This window comes from Lactuca sativa, chromosome 1 (assembly GCF_002870075.4).
Source record: "Lactuca sativa cultivar Salinas chromosome 1, Lsat_Salinas_v11, whole genome shotgun sequence".
NCBI lineage: Eukaryota > Viridiplantae > Streptophyta > Magnoliopsida > Asterales > Asteraceae > Lactuca > Lactuca sativa.
Window position 1 is genome coordinate 196,888,603 of NC_056623.2, and position 13,620 is coordinate 196,902,222.

At 48.0% G+C, this 13,620-nt stretch overlaps 39 non-coding genes across 39 annotated transcripts; all 39 read right to left on the reverse strand.

Annotated features, from left to right (window-relative positions):
* Positions 1-26: 26 nt before the first annotated feature.
* Positions 27-145, reverse strand: LOC128131099 (5S ribosomal RNA). The gene has a single exon (XR_008229030.1). It is a non-coding gene; the product is annotated as a 5S ribosomal RNA (ribosomal RNA).
* Positions 146-377: 232 nt separating this feature from the next.
* On the reverse strand, positions 378-496 carry LOC128131472 (5S ribosomal RNA). The gene has a single exon (XR_008229390.1). It is a non-coding gene; the product is annotated as a 5S ribosomal RNA (ribosomal RNA).
* A 233-nt stretch (positions 497-729) lies between these two features.
* On the reverse strand, positions 730-848 carry LOC128130947 (5S ribosomal RNA). Its single transcript, XR_008228871.1, has one exon. It is a non-coding gene; the product is annotated as a 5S ribosomal RNA (ribosomal RNA).
* A 237-nt stretch (positions 849-1,085) lies between these two features.
* Positions 1,086-1,204, reverse strand: LOC128131476 (5S ribosomal RNA). The gene has a single exon (XR_008229394.1). It is a non-coding gene; the product is annotated as a 5S ribosomal RNA (ribosomal RNA).
* A 233-nt stretch (positions 1,205-1,437) lies between these two features.
* LOC128129668 (5S ribosomal RNA) lies at positions 1,438-1,556 on the reverse strand. The gene has a single exon (XR_008227589.1). It is a non-coding gene; the product is annotated as a 5S ribosomal RNA (ribosomal RNA).
* Positions 1,557-1,792: 236 nt separating this feature from the next.
* Positions 1,793-1,911, reverse strand: LOC128130843 (5S ribosomal RNA). Its single transcript, XR_008228765.1, has one exon. It is a non-coding gene; the product is annotated as a 5S ribosomal RNA (ribosomal RNA).
* A 232-nt stretch (positions 1,912-2,143) lies between these two features.
* On the reverse strand, positions 2,144-2,262 carry LOC128131100 (5S ribosomal RNA). The gene has a single exon (XR_008229031.1). It is a non-coding gene; the product is annotated as a 5S ribosomal RNA (ribosomal RNA).
* A 235-nt stretch (positions 2,263-2,497) lies between these two features.
* LOC128130918 (5S ribosomal RNA) lies at positions 2,498-2,616 on the reverse strand. The gene has a single exon (XR_008228841.1). It is a non-coding gene; the product is annotated as a 5S ribosomal RNA (ribosomal RNA).
* A 232-nt stretch (positions 2,617-2,848) lies between these two features.
* Positions 2,849-2,967, reverse strand: LOC128131101 (5S ribosomal RNA). Its single transcript, XR_008229032.1, has one exon. It is a non-coding gene; the product is annotated as a 5S ribosomal RNA (ribosomal RNA).
* Positions 2,968-3,202: 235 nt separating this feature from the next.
* Positions 3,203-3,321, reverse strand: LOC128130919 (5S ribosomal RNA). The gene has a single exon (XR_008228842.1). It is a non-coding gene; the product is annotated as a 5S ribosomal RNA (ribosomal RNA).
* Positions 3,322-3,553: 232 nt separating this feature from the next.
* On the reverse strand, positions 3,554-3,672 carry LOC128130907 (5S ribosomal RNA). The gene has a single exon (XR_008228830.1). It is a non-coding gene; the product is annotated as a 5S ribosomal RNA (ribosomal RNA).
* Positions 3,673-3,905: 233 nt separating this feature from the next.
* LOC128130129 (5S ribosomal RNA) lies at positions 3,906-4,024 on the reverse strand. Its single transcript, XR_008228051.1, has one exon. It is a non-coding gene; the product is annotated as a 5S ribosomal RNA (ribosomal RNA).
* Positions 4,025-4,260: 236 nt separating this feature from the next.
* LOC128130412 (5S ribosomal RNA) lies at positions 4,261-4,379 on the reverse strand. Its single transcript, XR_008228337.1, has one exon. It is a non-coding gene; the product is annotated as a 5S ribosomal RNA (ribosomal RNA).
* A 232-nt stretch (positions 4,380-4,611) lies between these two features.
* Positions 4,612-4,730, reverse strand: LOC128131487 (5S ribosomal RNA). The gene has a single exon (XR_008229405.1). It is a non-coding gene; the product is annotated as a 5S ribosomal RNA (ribosomal RNA).
* A 233-nt stretch (positions 4,731-4,963) lies between these two features.
* On the reverse strand, positions 4,964-5,082 carry LOC128131132 (5S ribosomal RNA). Its single transcript, XR_008229063.1, has one exon. It is a non-coding gene; the product is annotated as a 5S ribosomal RNA (ribosomal RNA).
* Positions 5,083-5,315: 233 nt separating this feature from the next.
* LOC128131103 (5S ribosomal RNA) lies at positions 5,316-5,434 on the reverse strand. Its single transcript, XR_008229034.1, has one exon. It is a non-coding gene; the product is annotated as a 5S ribosomal RNA (ribosomal RNA).
* A 235-nt stretch (positions 5,435-5,669) lies between these two features.
* LOC128130920 (5S ribosomal RNA) lies at positions 5,670-5,788 on the reverse strand. Its single transcript, XR_008228843.1, has one exon. It is a non-coding gene; the product is annotated as a 5S ribosomal RNA (ribosomal RNA).
* Positions 5,789-6,020: 232 nt separating this feature from the next.
* Positions 6,021-6,139, reverse strand: LOC128130908 (5S ribosomal RNA). The gene has a single exon (XR_008228831.1). It is a non-coding gene; the product is annotated as a 5S ribosomal RNA (ribosomal RNA).
* Positions 6,140-6,372: 233 nt separating this feature from the next.
* LOC128130130 (5S ribosomal RNA) lies at positions 6,373-6,491 on the reverse strand. The gene has a single exon (XR_008228052.1). It is a non-coding gene; the product is annotated as a 5S ribosomal RNA (ribosomal RNA).
* Positions 6,492-6,726: 235 nt separating this feature from the next.
* Positions 6,727-6,845, reverse strand: LOC128130413 (5S ribosomal RNA). Its single transcript, XR_008228338.1, has one exon. It is a non-coding gene; the product is annotated as a 5S ribosomal RNA (ribosomal RNA).
* Positions 6,846-7,077: 232 nt separating this feature from the next.
* LOC128131498 (5S ribosomal RNA) lies at positions 7,078-7,196 on the reverse strand. Its single transcript, XR_008229416.1, has one exon. It is a non-coding gene; the product is annotated as a 5S ribosomal RNA (ribosomal RNA).
* A 233-nt stretch (positions 7,197-7,429) lies between these two features.
* LOC128131133 (5S ribosomal RNA) lies at positions 7,430-7,548 on the reverse strand. The gene has a single exon (XR_008229064.1). It is a non-coding gene; the product is annotated as a 5S ribosomal RNA (ribosomal RNA).
* Positions 7,549-7,780: 232 nt separating this feature from the next.
* On the reverse strand, positions 7,781-7,899 carry LOC128131104 (5S ribosomal RNA). Its single transcript, XR_008229035.1, has one exon. It is a non-coding gene; the product is annotated as a 5S ribosomal RNA (ribosomal RNA).
* Positions 7,900-8,134: 235 nt separating this feature from the next.
* Positions 8,135-8,253, reverse strand: LOC128130921 (5S ribosomal RNA). The gene has a single exon (XR_008228844.1). It is a non-coding gene; the product is annotated as a 5S ribosomal RNA (ribosomal RNA).
* A 232-nt stretch (positions 8,254-8,485) lies between these two features.
* Positions 8,486-8,604, reverse strand: LOC128130909 (5S ribosomal RNA). Its single transcript, XR_008228832.1, has one exon. It is a non-coding gene; the product is annotated as a 5S ribosomal RNA (ribosomal RNA).
* Positions 8,605-8,837: 233 nt separating this feature from the next.
* Positions 8,838-8,956, reverse strand: LOC128130131 (5S ribosomal RNA). Its single transcript, XR_008228054.1, has one exon. It is a non-coding gene; the product is annotated as a 5S ribosomal RNA (ribosomal RNA).
* A 236-nt stretch (positions 8,957-9,192) lies between these two features.
* LOC128130414 (5S ribosomal RNA) lies at positions 9,193-9,311 on the reverse strand. Its single transcript, XR_008228339.1, has one exon. It is a non-coding gene; the product is annotated as a 5S ribosomal RNA (ribosomal RNA).
* A 232-nt stretch (positions 9,312-9,543) lies between these two features.
* LOC128130335 (5S ribosomal RNA) lies at positions 9,544-9,662 on the reverse strand. Its single transcript, XR_008228259.1, has one exon. It is a non-coding gene; the product is annotated as a 5S ribosomal RNA (ribosomal RNA).
* Positions 9,663-9,895: 233 nt separating this feature from the next.
* On the reverse strand, positions 9,896-10,014 carry LOC128131135 (5S ribosomal RNA). The gene has a single exon (XR_008229066.1). It is a non-coding gene; the product is annotated as a 5S ribosomal RNA (ribosomal RNA).
* Positions 10,015-10,249: 235 nt separating this feature from the next.
* LOC128130985 (5S ribosomal RNA) lies at positions 10,250-10,368 on the reverse strand. Its single transcript, XR_008228910.1, has one exon. It is a non-coding gene; the product is annotated as a 5S ribosomal RNA (ribosomal RNA).
* A 233-nt stretch (positions 10,369-10,601) lies between these two features.
* On the reverse strand, positions 10,602-10,720 carry LOC128130535 (5S ribosomal RNA). Its single transcript, XR_008228459.1, has one exon. It is a non-coding gene; the product is annotated as a 5S ribosomal RNA (ribosomal RNA).
* A 233-nt stretch (positions 10,721-10,953) lies between these two features.
* On the reverse strand, positions 10,954-11,072 carry LOC128129757 (5S ribosomal RNA). The gene has a single exon (XR_008227680.1). It is a non-coding gene; the product is annotated as a 5S ribosomal RNA (ribosomal RNA).
* Positions 11,073-11,306: 234 nt separating this feature from the next.
* On the reverse strand, positions 11,307-11,425 carry LOC128130415 (5S ribosomal RNA). Its single transcript, XR_008228340.1, has one exon. It is a non-coding gene; the product is annotated as a 5S ribosomal RNA (ribosomal RNA).
* A 232-nt stretch (positions 11,426-11,657) lies between these two features.
* Positions 11,658-11,776, reverse strand: LOC128130773 (5S ribosomal RNA). The gene has a single exon (XR_008228696.1). It is a non-coding gene; the product is annotated as a 5S ribosomal RNA (ribosomal RNA).
* Positions 11,777-12,009: 233 nt separating this feature from the next.
* On the reverse strand, positions 12,010-12,128 carry LOC128131182 (5S ribosomal RNA). Its single transcript, XR_008229114.1, has one exon. It is a non-coding gene; the product is annotated as a 5S ribosomal RNA (ribosomal RNA).
* Positions 12,129-12,363: 235 nt separating this feature from the next.
* LOC128130986 (5S ribosomal RNA) lies at positions 12,364-12,482 on the reverse strand. Its single transcript, XR_008228911.1, has one exon. It is a non-coding gene; the product is annotated as a 5S ribosomal RNA (ribosomal RNA).
* Positions 12,483-12,715: 233 nt separating this feature from the next.
* LOC128130536 (5S ribosomal RNA) lies at positions 12,716-12,834 on the reverse strand. The gene has a single exon (XR_008228460.1). It is a non-coding gene; the product is annotated as a 5S ribosomal RNA (ribosomal RNA).
* Positions 12,835-13,067: 233 nt separating this feature from the next.
* On the reverse strand, positions 13,068-13,186 carry LOC128130112 (5S ribosomal RNA). Its single transcript, XR_008228035.1, has one exon. It is a non-coding gene; the product is annotated as a 5S ribosomal RNA (ribosomal RNA).
* Positions 13,187-13,420: 234 nt separating this feature from the next.
* Positions 13,421-13,539, reverse strand: LOC128130416 (5S ribosomal RNA). The gene has a single exon (XR_008228341.1). It is a non-coding gene; the product is annotated as a 5S ribosomal RNA (ribosomal RNA).
* Positions 13,540-13,620: the final 81 nt, after the last annotated feature.

Sequence of the window (13,620 nt, forward strand, 5' to 3'; positions counted from 1 at the left end):
AAAACACAAACGGACAACGAAAAAGGGGGGTGCAACACGAGGACTTGCCAGGGGGTCACCCATCCTAGTACTACTCTCGCGCAAGCACGCTTCACTGTGGAGTTCTGATGGGATCCGGTGCATTAGTGCTGGTATGATCGCACCCGAAATAGTATCCATGTTTATTGTTTTTATGTGTTACAAGACGCAGAACCTCCTTTGTTTTGGTACGCGGGGCGTGGGACCCACGTGACCGATCGGCTCCGTTCCAAAAATACGAAAAGCATCAACCATGAACCGGAGGGCACCCGAGCATAGAAATAGCAAGAAAGAAAGCAAAAAAAGCAAAAAAAACCGCACGTAAAATCTAAAAAAACGCAAACGGACAACGAAAAAAGGGGGTGCAACACGAGGACTTCCCAGGGGGTCACCCATCCTAGTACTACTCTCGCCCAAGCACGCTTAACTGCGGAGTTCTGATGGGATCCGGTGCATTAGTGCTGGTATGATCGCACCCGAAATACTATCCATGTTTATTGTTTTTATGTGTTACAAGACGCAGAACCTCCTTTGTTTTGGTACGCGGGGCGTGGGACCCACGTGACCGATCGGCTCCGTTCCAAAAATACGAAAAGCATCAACCATGAACCGGAGGGCACCCGAGCATAGAAATAGCAAGAAAGAAAGGAAAAAAAGCAAAAAAAACCGCACGTAAAATCTAAAAAAACGCAAACGGACAACGAAAAAGGGGGGGTGCAACACGAGGACTTCCCAGGGGTTCACCCATCCTAGTACTACTCTGGCCCAAGCACGCTTAACTGCGGAGTTCTGATGGGATCCGGTGCATTAGTGCTGGTATGATCGCACCCGAAATACTATCCATGTTTATTGTTTTTATGTGTTACAAGACGCAGAACCTCCTTTGTTTTGGTACGCGGGGCGTGGGACCCACGTGACCGATTGGCTCCGTTCCAAAAATACGAAAAGCATCAACCATGAACCGGAGGGCACCCGAGCATAGAAATAGCAAGAAAGAAAGGAAAAAAAGCAAAAAAAAAAAACCGCACGTAAAATCTAAAAAAACGCAAACGGACAACGAAAAAGGGGGGGTGCAACACGAGGACTTCCCAGGGGGTCACCCATCCTAGTACTACTCTCGCCCAAGCACGCTTAACTGCGGAGTTCTGATGGGATCCGGTGCATTAGTGCTGGTATGATCGCACCCGAAATACTATCCATGTTTATTGTTTTTATGTGTTACAAGACGCAGAACCTCCTTTGTTTTGGTACGCGGGGCGTGGGACCCACGTGACCGATCGGCTCCGTTCCAAAAATACGAAAAGCATCAACCATGAACCGGAGGGCACCCGAGCATAGAAATAGCAAGAAAGAAAGGAAAAAAAGCAAAAAAAACCGCTCGTAAAATCTAAAAAAACGCAAACGGACAACGAAAAAGGGGGGGTGCAACACGAGGACTTCCCACGGGGTCACCCATCCTAGTACTACTCTCGCCCAAGCACGCTTAACTGCGGAGTTCTGATGGGATCCGGTGCATTAGTGCTGGTATGATCGCACCCGAAATACTATCCATGTTTATTGTTTTTATGTGTTACAAGACGCAGAACCTCCTTTGTTTTGGTACGCGGGGCGTGGGACCCACGTGACCGATCGGCTCCGTTCCAAAAATACGAAAAGCATCAACCATGAACCGGAGGGCACCCGAGCATAGAAATAGCAAGAAAGAAAGGAAAAAAAAAAGCAAAAAAAACCGCACGTAAAATCTAAAAAAACGCAAACGGACAACGAAAAAGGGGGGGTGCAACACGAGGACTTGCCAGGGGGTCACCCATCCTAGTACTACTCTCGCCCAAGCACGCTTCACTGCGGAGTTCTGATGGGATCCGGTGCATTAGTGCTGGTATGATCGCACCCGAAATACTATCCATGTTTATTGTTTTTATGTGTTACAAGACGCAGAACCTCCTTTGTTTTGGTACGCGGGGCGTGGGACCCACGTGACCGATCGACTCCGTTCCAAAAATACGAAAAGCATCAACCATGTACCGGAGGGCACCCGAGCATAGAAATAGCAAGAAAGAAAGGAAAAAAAGCAAAAAAACCGCACGTAAAATCTAAAAAAAACGCAAACGGACAACGAAAAAGGGGGGTGCAACACGAGGACTTGCCAGGGGGTCACCCATCCTAGTACTACTCTCGCGCAAGCACGCTTCACTGTGGAGTTCTGATGGGATCCGGTGCATTAGTGCTGGTATGATCGCACCCGAAATACTATCCATGTTTATTGTTTTTATGTGTTACAAGACGCAGAACCTCCTTTGTTTTGGTACGCGGGGCGTGGGACCCACGTGACCGATCGGCTCCGTTCCAAAAATACGAAAAGCATCAACCATGAACCGGAGGGCACCCGAGCATAGAAATAGCAAGAAAGAAAGGAAAAAAAAAGCAAAAAAAACCGCACGTAAATTCTAAAAAAACGCAAACGGACAACGAAAAAGGGGGGGTGCAACACGAGGACTTGCCAGGGGGTCGCCCATCCTAGTACTACTCTCGCCCAAGCACGCTTCACTGCGGAGTTCTGATGGGATCCGGTGCATTAGTGCTGGTATGATCGCACCCGAAATACTATCCATGTTTATTGTTTTTATGTGTTACAAGACGCAGAACCTCCTTTGTTTTGGTACGCGGGACGTGGGAACCACGTGACCGATCGGCTCCGTTCCAAAAATACGAAAAGCATCAACCATGTACCGGAGGGCACCCGAGCATAGAAATAGCAAGAAAGAAAGGAAAAAAAGCAAAAAAAACCGCACGTAAAATCTAAAAAAACGCAAACGGACAACGAAAAAGGGGGGTGCAACACGAGGACTTGCCAGGGGGTCACCCATCCTAGTACTACTCTCGCGCAAGCACGCTTCACTGTGGAGTTCTGATGGGATCCGGTGCATTAGTGCTGGTATGATCGCACCCGAAATACTATCCATGTTTATTGTTTTTATGTGTTACAAGACGCAGAACCTCCTTTGGTTTGGTACGCGGGGCGTGGGACCCACGTGACCGATCGGCTCCGTTCCAAAAATACGAAAAGCATCAACCATGAACCGGAGGGCACCCGAGCATAGAAATAGCAAGAAAGAAAGGAAAAAAAAAGCAAAAAAAACCGCACGTAAATTCTAAAAAAACGCAAACGGACAACGAAAAAGGGGGGGTGCAACACGAGGACTTGCCAGGGGGTCGCCCATCCTAGTACTACTCTCGCCCAAGCACGCTTCACTGCGGAGTTCTGATGGGATCCGGTGCATTAGTGCTGGTATGATCGCACCCGAAATACTATCCATGTTTATTGTTTTTATGTGTTACAAGACGCAGAACCTCCTTTGTTTTGGTACGCGGGACGTGGGAACCACGTGACCGATCGGCTCCGTTCCAAAAATACGAAAAGCATCAACCATGTACCGGAGGGCACCCGAGCATAGAAATAGCAAGAAAGAAAGGAAAAAAAGCAAAAAAAACCGCACGTAAAATCTAAAAAAACGCAAACGGACAACGAAAAAGGGGGGTGCAACACGAGGACTTCCCAGGGGGTCACCCATCCTAGTACTACTCTCGCCCAAGCACGCTTAACTGCGGGGTTCTGATGGGATCCGGTGCATTACTGCTGGTATGATCGCACCCGAAATCCTATCCATGTTTATTGTTTTTATGTGTTACAAGACGCAGAACCTCCTTTGTTTTGGTACGCGGCGCGTGGGACCCACGTGACCGATCGGCTCCGTTCCAAAAATACGAAAAGCATCAACCATGAACCGGAGGGCACCCGAGCATAGAAATAGCAAGAAAGAAAGGACAAAAAAGCAAAAAAAACCGCACGTAAAATCTAAAAAAACGCAAACGGACAACGAAAAACGGGGGTGCAACACGAGGACTTCCCAGGGGGTCACCCATCCTAGTACTACTCTCGCCCAAGCACGCTTAACTGCGGAGTTCTGATGGGATCCGGTGCATTAGTGCTGGTATGATCGCACACGAAATACTAACCATGTTTATTGTTTTTATGTGTTACAAGACGCAGAACCTCCTTTGTTTTGGTACGCGGGGCGTGGGACCCACGTGACCGATCGGCTCCGTTCCAAAAATACGAAAAGCATCAACCATGAACCGGAGGGCACCCGAGCATAGAAATAGCAAGAAAGAAAGGAAAAAAAGCAAAAAAAAAAACCGCACGTAAAATCTAAAAAAACGCAAACAGACAACGAAAAAGGGGGGGTGCAACACGAGGACTTCCCAGGGGGTCACCCATCCTAGTACTACTCTCGCCCAAGCATGCTTAACTGCGGAGTTCTGATGGGATCCGGTGCATTAGTGCTGGTATGATCGCACCCGAAATAGTATCCATGTTTATTGTTTTTATGTGTTACAAGACGCAGAACCTCCTTTGTTTTGGTACGCGGGGCGTGGGACCCACGTGACCGATCGGCTCCGTTCCAAAAATACGAAAAGCATCAACCATGAACCGGAGGGCACCCGAGCATAGAAATAGCAAGAAAGAAAGGAAAAAAAGCAAAAAAAACCGCACGTAAAATCTAAAAAAACGCAAACGGACAACGAAAAAGGGGGGTGCAACACGAGGACTTCCCAGGGGGTCACCCATCCTAGTACTACTCTCGCCCAAGCACGCTTAACTGCGGAGTTCTGATGGGATCCGGTGCATTAGTGCTGGTATGATCGCACCCGAAATACTATCCATGTTTATTGTTTTTATGTGTTACTAGACGCAGAACCTCCTTTGTTTTGGTACGCGGGGCGTGGGACCCACGTGACCGATCGGCTCCGTTCCAAAAATACGAAAAGCATCAACCATGAACCGGAGGGCACCCGAGCATAGAAATAGCAAGAAAGAAAGGAAAAAAAGCAAAAAAAACCGCACGTAAAATCTAAAAAAACGCAAACGGACAACGAAAAAGGGGGGGTTCAACACGAGGACTTCCCAGGGGGTCACCCATCCTAGTACTACTCTGGCCCAAGCACGCTTAACTGCGGAGTTCTGATGGGATACGGTGCATTAGTGCTGGTATGATCGCACCCGAAATACTATCCATGTTTATTGTTTTTATGTGTTACAAGACGCAGAACCTCCTTTGTTTTGGTACGCCGGGCGTGGGACCCACGTGACCGATCGGCTCCGTTCCAAAAATACGAAAAGCATCAACCATGAACCGGAGGGCACCCGAGCATAGAAATAGCAAGAAAAGAAAGGAAAAAAAGCAAAAAAACCGCACGTAAAATCTAAAAAAAACGCAAACGGACAACGAAAAAGGGGGGTGCAACACGAGGACTTGCCAGGGGGTCACCCATCCTAGTACTACTCTCGCGCAAGCACGCTTCACTGTGGAGTTCTGATGGGATCCGGTGCATTAGTGCTGGTATGATCGCACCCGAAATACTATCCATGTTTATTGTTTTTATGTGTTACAAGACGCAGAACCTCCTTTGTTTTGGTACGCGGGGCGTGGGACCCACGTGACCGATCGGCTCCGTTCCAAAAATACGAAAAGCATCAACCATGAACCGGAGGGCACCCGAGCATAGAAATAGCAAGAAAGAAAGGAAAAAAAAAGCAAAAAAAACCGCACGTAAAATCTAAAAAAACGCAAACGGACAACGAAAAAGGGGGGGTGCAACACGAGGACTTGCCAGGGGGTCGCCCATCCTAGTACTACTCTCGCCCAAGCACGCTTCACTGCGGAGTTCTGATGGGATCCGGTGCATTAGTGCTGGTATGATCGCACCCGAAATACTATCCATGTTTATTGTTTTTATGTGTTACAAGACGCAGAACCTCCTTTGTTTTGGTACGCGGGACGTGGGACCCACGTGACCGATCGGCTCCGTTCCAAAAATACGAAAAGCATCAACCATGTACCGGAGGGCACCCGAGCATAGAAATAGCAAGAAAGAAAGGAAAAAAAGCAAAAAAAACCGCACGTAAAATCTAAAAAAACGCAAACGGACAACGAAAAAGGGGGGTGCAACACGAGGACTTCCCAGGGGGTCACCCATCCTAGTACTACTCTCGCCCAAGCACGCTTAACTGCGGGGTTCTGATGGGATCCGGTGCATTACTGCTGGTATGATCGCACCCGAAATCCTATCCATGTTTATTGTTTTTATGTGTTACAAGACGCAGAACCTCCTTTGTTTTGGTACGCGGCGCGTGGGACCCACGTGACCGATCGGCTCCGTTCCAAAAATACGAAAAGCATCAACCATGAACCGGAGGGCACCCGAGCATAGAAATAGCAAGAAAGAAAGGACAAAAAAGCAAAAAAAACCGCACGTAAAATCTAAAAAAACGCAAACGGACAACGAAAAACGGGGGTGCAACACGAGGACTTCCCAGGGGGTCACCCATCCTAGTACTACTCTCGCCCAAGCACGCTTAACTGCGGAGTTCTGATGGGATCCGGTGCATTAGTGCTGGTATGATCGCACACGAAATACTAACCATGTTTATTGTTTTTATGTGTTACAAGACGCAGAACCTCCTTTGTTTTGGTACGCGGGGCGTGGGACCCACGTGACCGATCGGCTCCGTTCCAAAAATACGAAAAGCATCAACCATGAACCGGAGGGCACCCGAGCATAGAAATAGCAAGAAAGAAAGGAAAAAAAGCAAAAAAAAAACCGCACGTAAAATCTAAAAAAACGCAAACAGACAACGAAAAAGGGGGGGTGCAACACGAGGACTTCCCAGGGGGTCACCCATCCTAGTACTACTCTCGCCCAAGCATGCTTAACTGCGGAGTTCTGATGGGATCCGGTGCATTAGTGCTGGTATGATCGCACCCGAAATAGTATCCATGTTTATTGTTTTTATGTGTTACAAGACGCAGAACCTCCTTTGTTTTGGTACGCGGGGCGTGGGACCCACGTGACCGATCGGCTCCGTTCCAAAAATACGAAAAGCATCAACCATGAACCGGAGGGCACCCGAGCATAGAAATAGCAAGAAAGAAAGGAAAAAAAGCAAAAAAAACCGCACGTAAAATCTAAAAAAACGCAAACGGACAACGAAAAAGGGGGGTGCAACACGAGGACTTCCCAGGGGGTCACCCATCCTAGTACTACTCTCGCCCAAGCACGCTTAACTGCGGAGTTCTGATGGGATCCGGTGCATTAGTGCTGGTATGATCGCACCCGAAATACTATCCATGTTTATTGTTTTTATGTGTTACTAGACGCAGAACCTCCTTTGTTTTGGTACGCGGGGCGTGGGACCCACGTGACCGATCGGCTCCGTTCCAAAAATACGAAAAGCATCAACCATGAACCGGAGGGCACCCGAGCATAGAAATAGCAAGAAAGAAAGGAAAAAAAGCAAAAAAAACCGCACGTAAAATCTAAAAAAACGCAAACGGACAACGAAAAAGGGGGGGTTCAACACGAGGACTTCCCAGGGGGTCACCCATCCTAGTACTACTCTGGCCCAAGCACGCTTAACTGCGGAGTTCTGATGGGATACGGTGCATTAGTGCTGGTATGATCGCACCCGAAATACTATCCATGTTTATTGTTTTTATGTGATACAAGACGCAGAACCTCCTTTGTTTTGGTACGCCGGGCGTGGGACCCACGTGACCGATCGGCTCCGTTCCAAAAATACGAAAAGCATCAACCATGAACCGGAGGGCACCCGAGCATAGAAATAGCAAGAAAGAAAGGAAAAAAAGCAAAAAAACCGCACGTAAAATCTAAAAAAAACGCAAACGGACAACGAAAAAGGGGGGTGCAACACGAGGACTTGCCAGGGGGTCACCCATCCTAGTACTACTCTCGCGCAAGCACGCTTCACTGTGGAGTTCTGATGGGATCCGGTGCATTAGTGCTGGTATGATCGCACCCGAAATACTATCCATGTTTATTGTTTTTATGTGTTACAAGACGCAGAACCTCCTTTGTTTTGGTACGCGGGGCGTGGGACCCACGTGACCGATCGGCTCCGTTCCAAAAATACGAAAAGCATCAACCATGAACCGGAGGGCACCCGAGCATAGAAATAGCAAGAAAGAAAGGAAAAAAAAAGCAAAAAAAACCGCACGTAAAATCTAAAAAAACGCAAACGGACAACGAAAAAGGGGGGGTGCAACACGAGGACTTGCCAGGGGGTCGCCCATCCTAGTACTACTCTCGCCCAAGCACGCTTCACTGCGGAGTTCTGATGGGATCCGGTGCATTAGTGCTGGTATGATCGCACCCGAAATACTATCCATGTTTATTGTTTTTATGTGTTACAAGACGCAGAACCTCCTTTGTTTTGGTACGCGGGACGTGGGACCCACGTGACCGATCGGCTCCGTTCCAAAAATACGAAAAGCATCAACCATGTACCGGAGGGCACCCGAGCATAGAAATAGCAAGAAAGAAAGGAAAAAAAGCAAAAAAAACCGCACGTAAAATCTAAAAAAACGCAAACGGACAACGAAAAAGGGGGGTGCAACACGAGGACTTCCCAGGGGGTCACCCATCCTAGTACTACTCTCGCCCAAGCACGCTTAACTGCGGGGTTCTGATGGGATCCGGTGCATTACTGCTGGTATGATCGCACCCGAAATCCTATCCATGTTTATTGTTTTTATGTGTTACAAGACGCAGAACCTCCTTTGTTTTGGTACGCGGCGCGTGGGACCCACGTGACCGATCGGCTCCGTTCCAAAAATACGAAAAGCATCAACCATGAACCGGAGGGCACCCGAGCATAGAAATAGCAAGAAAGAAAGGACAAAAAAGCAAAAAAAACCGCACGTAAAATCTAAAAAAACGCAAACGGACAACGAAAAACGGGGGTGCAACACGAGGACTTCCCAGGGGGTCACCCATCCTAGTACTACTCTCGCCCAAGCACGCTTAACTGCGGAGTTCTGATGGGATCCGGTGCATTAGTGCTGGTATGATCGCACACGAAATACTAACAATGTTTATTGTTTTTATGTGTTACAAGACGCAGAACCTCCTTTGTTTTGGTACGCGGGGCGTGGGACCCACGTGACCGATCGGCTCCGTTCCAAAAATACGAAAAGCATCAACCATGAACCGGAGGGCACCCGAGCATAGAAATAGCAAGAAAGAAAGGAAAAAAAGCAAAAAAAAAAACCGCACGTAAAATCTAAAAAAACGCAAACAGACAACGAAAAAGGGGGGGTGCAACACGAGGACTTCCCAGGGGGTCACCCATCCTAGTACTACTCTCGCCCAAGCATGCTTAACTGCGGAGTTCTGATGGGATCCGGTGCATTAGTGCTGGTATGATCGCACCCGAAATAGTATCCATGTTTATTGTTTTTATGTGTTACAAGACGCAGAACCTCCTTTGTTTTGGTACGCGGGGCGTGGGACCCACGTGACCGATCGGCTTCGTTCCAAAAATACGAAAAGCATCAACCATGAACCGGAGGGCACCCGAGCATAGAAATAGCAAGAAAGAAAGGAAAAAAAGCAAAAAAAACCGCACGTAAAATCTAAAAAAACGCAAACGGACAACGAAAAAGGGGGGTGCAACACGAGGACTTCCCAGGGGGTCACCCATCCTAGTACTACTCTCGCCCAAGCACGCTTAACTGCGGAGTTCTGATGTGATCCGGTGCATTAGTGCTGGTATGATCGCACCCGAAATACTATCCATGTTTATTGTTTTTATGTGTTACTAGACGCAGAACCTCCTTTGTTTTGGTACGCGGGGCGTGGGACCCACGTGACCGATCGGCTCCGTTCCAAAAATACGAAAAGCATCAACCATGAACCGGAGGGCACCCGAGCATAGAAATAGCAAGAAAGAAAGGAAAAAAAGCAAAAAAAACCGCACGTAAAATCTAAAAAAACGCAAACGGACAACGAAAAAGGGGGGGTTCAACACGAGGACTTCCCAGGGGGTCACCCATCCTAGTACTACTCTGGCCCAAGCACGCTTAACTGCGGAGTTCTGATGGGATACGGTGCATTAGTGCTGGTATGATCGCACCCGAAATACTATCCATGTTTATTGTTTTTATGTGTTACAAGACGCAGAACCTCCTTTGTTTTGGTACGCGGGGCGTGGGACCCACGTGACCGATCGGCTCCGTTCCAAAAATACGAAAAGCATCAACCATGAACCGGAGGGCACCCGAGCATAGAAATAGCAAGAAAGAAAGGAAAAAAAGCAAAAAAAAAACCGCACGTAAAATCTAAAAAAACGCAAACGGACAACGAAAAAGGGGGGGTGCAACACGAGGACTTGCCAGGGGGTCACCCATCCTAGTACTACTCTCGCCCAAGCACGCTTCACTGTGGAGTTCTGATGGGATCCGGTGCATTAGTGCTGGTATGATCGCACCCGAAATACTATCCATGTTTATTGTTTTTATGTGTTACAAGACGCAGAACCTCCTTTGTTTTGGTACGCGGGGCGTGGGACCCACGTGACCGATCGGCTCCGTTCCAAAAATACGAAAAGCATCAACCATGTACCGGAGGGCACCCGAGCATAGAAATAGCAAGAAAGAAAGGAAAAAAAAGCAAAAAAAACCGCACGTAAAATCTAAAAAAACGCAAACGGACAACGAAAAAGGGGGGTGCAACACGAGGACTTCCCAGGGGGTCACCCATCCTAGTACTACTCTCGCCCAAGCACGCTTAACTGCGGAGTTCTGATGGGATCCGGTGCATTACTGCTGGTATGATCGCACCCGAAATCCTATCCATGTTTATTGTTTTTATGTGTTACAAGACGCAGAACCTCCTTTGTTTTGGTACGCGGGGCGTGGGACCCACGTGACCGATCGGCTCCGTTCCAAAAATACGAAAAGCATCAACCATGAACCGGAGGGCACCCGAGCATAGAAATAGCAAGAAAGAAAGGACAAAAAAGCAAAAAAAACCGCACGTAAAATCTATAAAAACGCAAACGGACAACGAAAAACGGGGGTGCAACACGAGGACTTCCCAGGGGGTCACCCATCCTAGTACTACTCTCGCCCAGGCACGCTTAACTGCGGAGTTCTGATGGGATCCGGTGCATTAGTGCTGGTATGATCGCACCCGAAATACTAACCATGTTTATTGTTTTTATGTGTTAGAAGACGCAGAACCTCCTTTGTTTTGGTACGCAGGGCGTGGGACCCACGTGACCGATCGGCTCCGTTCCAAAAATACGAAAAGCATCAACCATGAACCGGAGGGCACCCGAGCATAGAAATAGAAAGAAAGAAAGGAAAAAAAGCAAAAAAAAACCGCACGTAAAATCTAAAAAAACGCAAACAGACAACGAAAAAGGGGGGGTGCAACACGAGGACTTCCCAGGGGGTCACCCATCCTAGTACTACTCTCGCCCAAGCATGCTTAACTGCGGAGTTCTGATGGGATCCGGTGCATTAGTGCTGGTATGATCGCACCCGAAATAGTATCCATGTTTATTGTTTTTATGTGTTACAAGACGCAGAACCTCCTTTGTTTTGGTACGCGGGGCGTGGGACCCACGTGACCGATCGGCTCCGTTCCAAAAATACGAAAAGCATCAACCATGAACCGGAGGGCACCCGAGCATAGAAATAGCAAGAAAGAAAGGAAAAAAAGCAAAAAAAACCGCACGTAAAATCTAAAAAAACGCAAACGGACAACGAAAAAGGGGGGTGCAACACGAGGACTTCCCAGGGGGTCACCCATCCTAGTACTACTGTCGCCCAAGCACGCTTAACTGCGGAGTTCTGATGGGATCCGGTGCATTAGTGCTGGTATGATCGCACCCGAAATACTATCCATGTTTATTGTTTTTATGTGTTACTAGACGCAGAACCTCCTTTGTTTTGGTACGCGGGGCGTGGGACCCACGTGACCGATCGGCTCCGTTCCAAAAATACGAAAAGCATCAACCATGAACCGGAGGGCACCCGAGCATAGAAATAGCAAGAAAGAAAGGAAAAAAAGCAAAAAAAACCGCACGTAAAATCTAAAAAAACGCAAACGGACAACGAAAAAGGGGGGGTTCAACACGAGGACTTCCCAGGGGGTCACCCATCCTAGTACTACTTTGGCCCAAGCACGCTTAACTGCGGAGTTCTGATGGGATACGGTGCATTAGTGCTGGTATGATCGCACCCGAAATACTATCCATGTTTATTGTTTTTATGTGTTACAAGACGCAGAACCTCCTTTGTTTTGGTACGCGGGGCGTGGGACCCACGTGACCGATCGGCTCCGTTCCAAAAATACGAAAAGCATCAACCATGAACCGGAGGGCACCCGAGCATAGAAATAGCAAGAAAGAAAGGAAAAAAAGCAAAAAAAAAACCGCACGTAAAATCTAAAAAAACGCAAACGGACAACGAAAAAGGGGGGGTGCAACACGAGGACTTGCCAGGGGGTCACCCATCCTAGTACTACTCTCGCCCAAGCACGCTTCACTGTGGAGTTCTGATGGGATCCGGTGCATTAGTGCTGGTATGATCGCACCCGAAATACTATCCATGTTTATTGTTTTTATGTGTTACAAGACGCAGAACCTCCTTTGTTTTGGTACGCGGGGCGTGGGACCCACGTGACCGATCGGCTCCGTTCCAAAAATACGAAAAGCATCAACCATGTACCGGAGGGCACCCGAGCATAGAAATAGCAAGAAAGAAAGGAAAAAAAAGCAAAAAAAACCGCACGTAAAATCTAAAAAAACGCAAACGGACAACGAAAAAGGGGGGTGCAACACGAGGACTTCCCAGGGGGTCACCCATCCTAGTACTACTCTCGCCCAAGCACGCTTAACTGCGGAGTTCTGATGGGATCCGGTGCATTACTGCTGGTATGATCGCACCCGAAATCCTATCCATGTTTATTGTTTTTATGTGTTACAAGACGCAGAACCTCCTTTGTTTTGGTACGCGGGGCGTGGGACCCACGTGACCGATCGGCTCCGTTCCAAAAATACGAAAAGCATCAACCATGAACCGGAGGGCACCCGAGCATAGAAATAGCAAGAAAGAAAGGACAAAAAAGCAAAAAAAACCGCACGTAAAATCTATAAAAACGCAAACGGACAACGAAAAACGGGGGTGCAACACGAGGACTTCCCAGGGGGTCTCCCATCCTAGTACTACTCTCGCCCAGGCACGCTTAACTGCGGAGTTCTGATGGGATCCGGTGCATTAGTGCTGGTATGATCGCACCCGAAATACTAACCATGTTTATTGTTTTTATGTGTTAGAAGACGCAGAACCTCCTTTGTTTTGGTACGCAGGGCGTGGGACCCACGTGACCGATCGGCTCCGTTCCAAAAATACGAAAAGCATCAACCATGAACCGGAGGGCACCCGAGCATAGAAATAGAAAGAAAGAAAGGAAAAAAAGCAAAAAAAAACCGCACGTAAAATCTAAAAAAACGCAAACAGACAACGAAAAAGGGGGGGTGCAACACGAGGACTTCCCAGGGGGTCACCCATCCTAGTACTACTCTCGCCCAAGCATGCTTAACTGCGGAGTTCTGATGGGATCCGGTGCATTAGTGCTGGTATGATCGCACCCGAAATAGTATCCATGTTTATTGTTTTTATGTGTTACAAGACGCAGAACCTCCTTTGTTTTGGTACGCGGGGCGTGGGACCC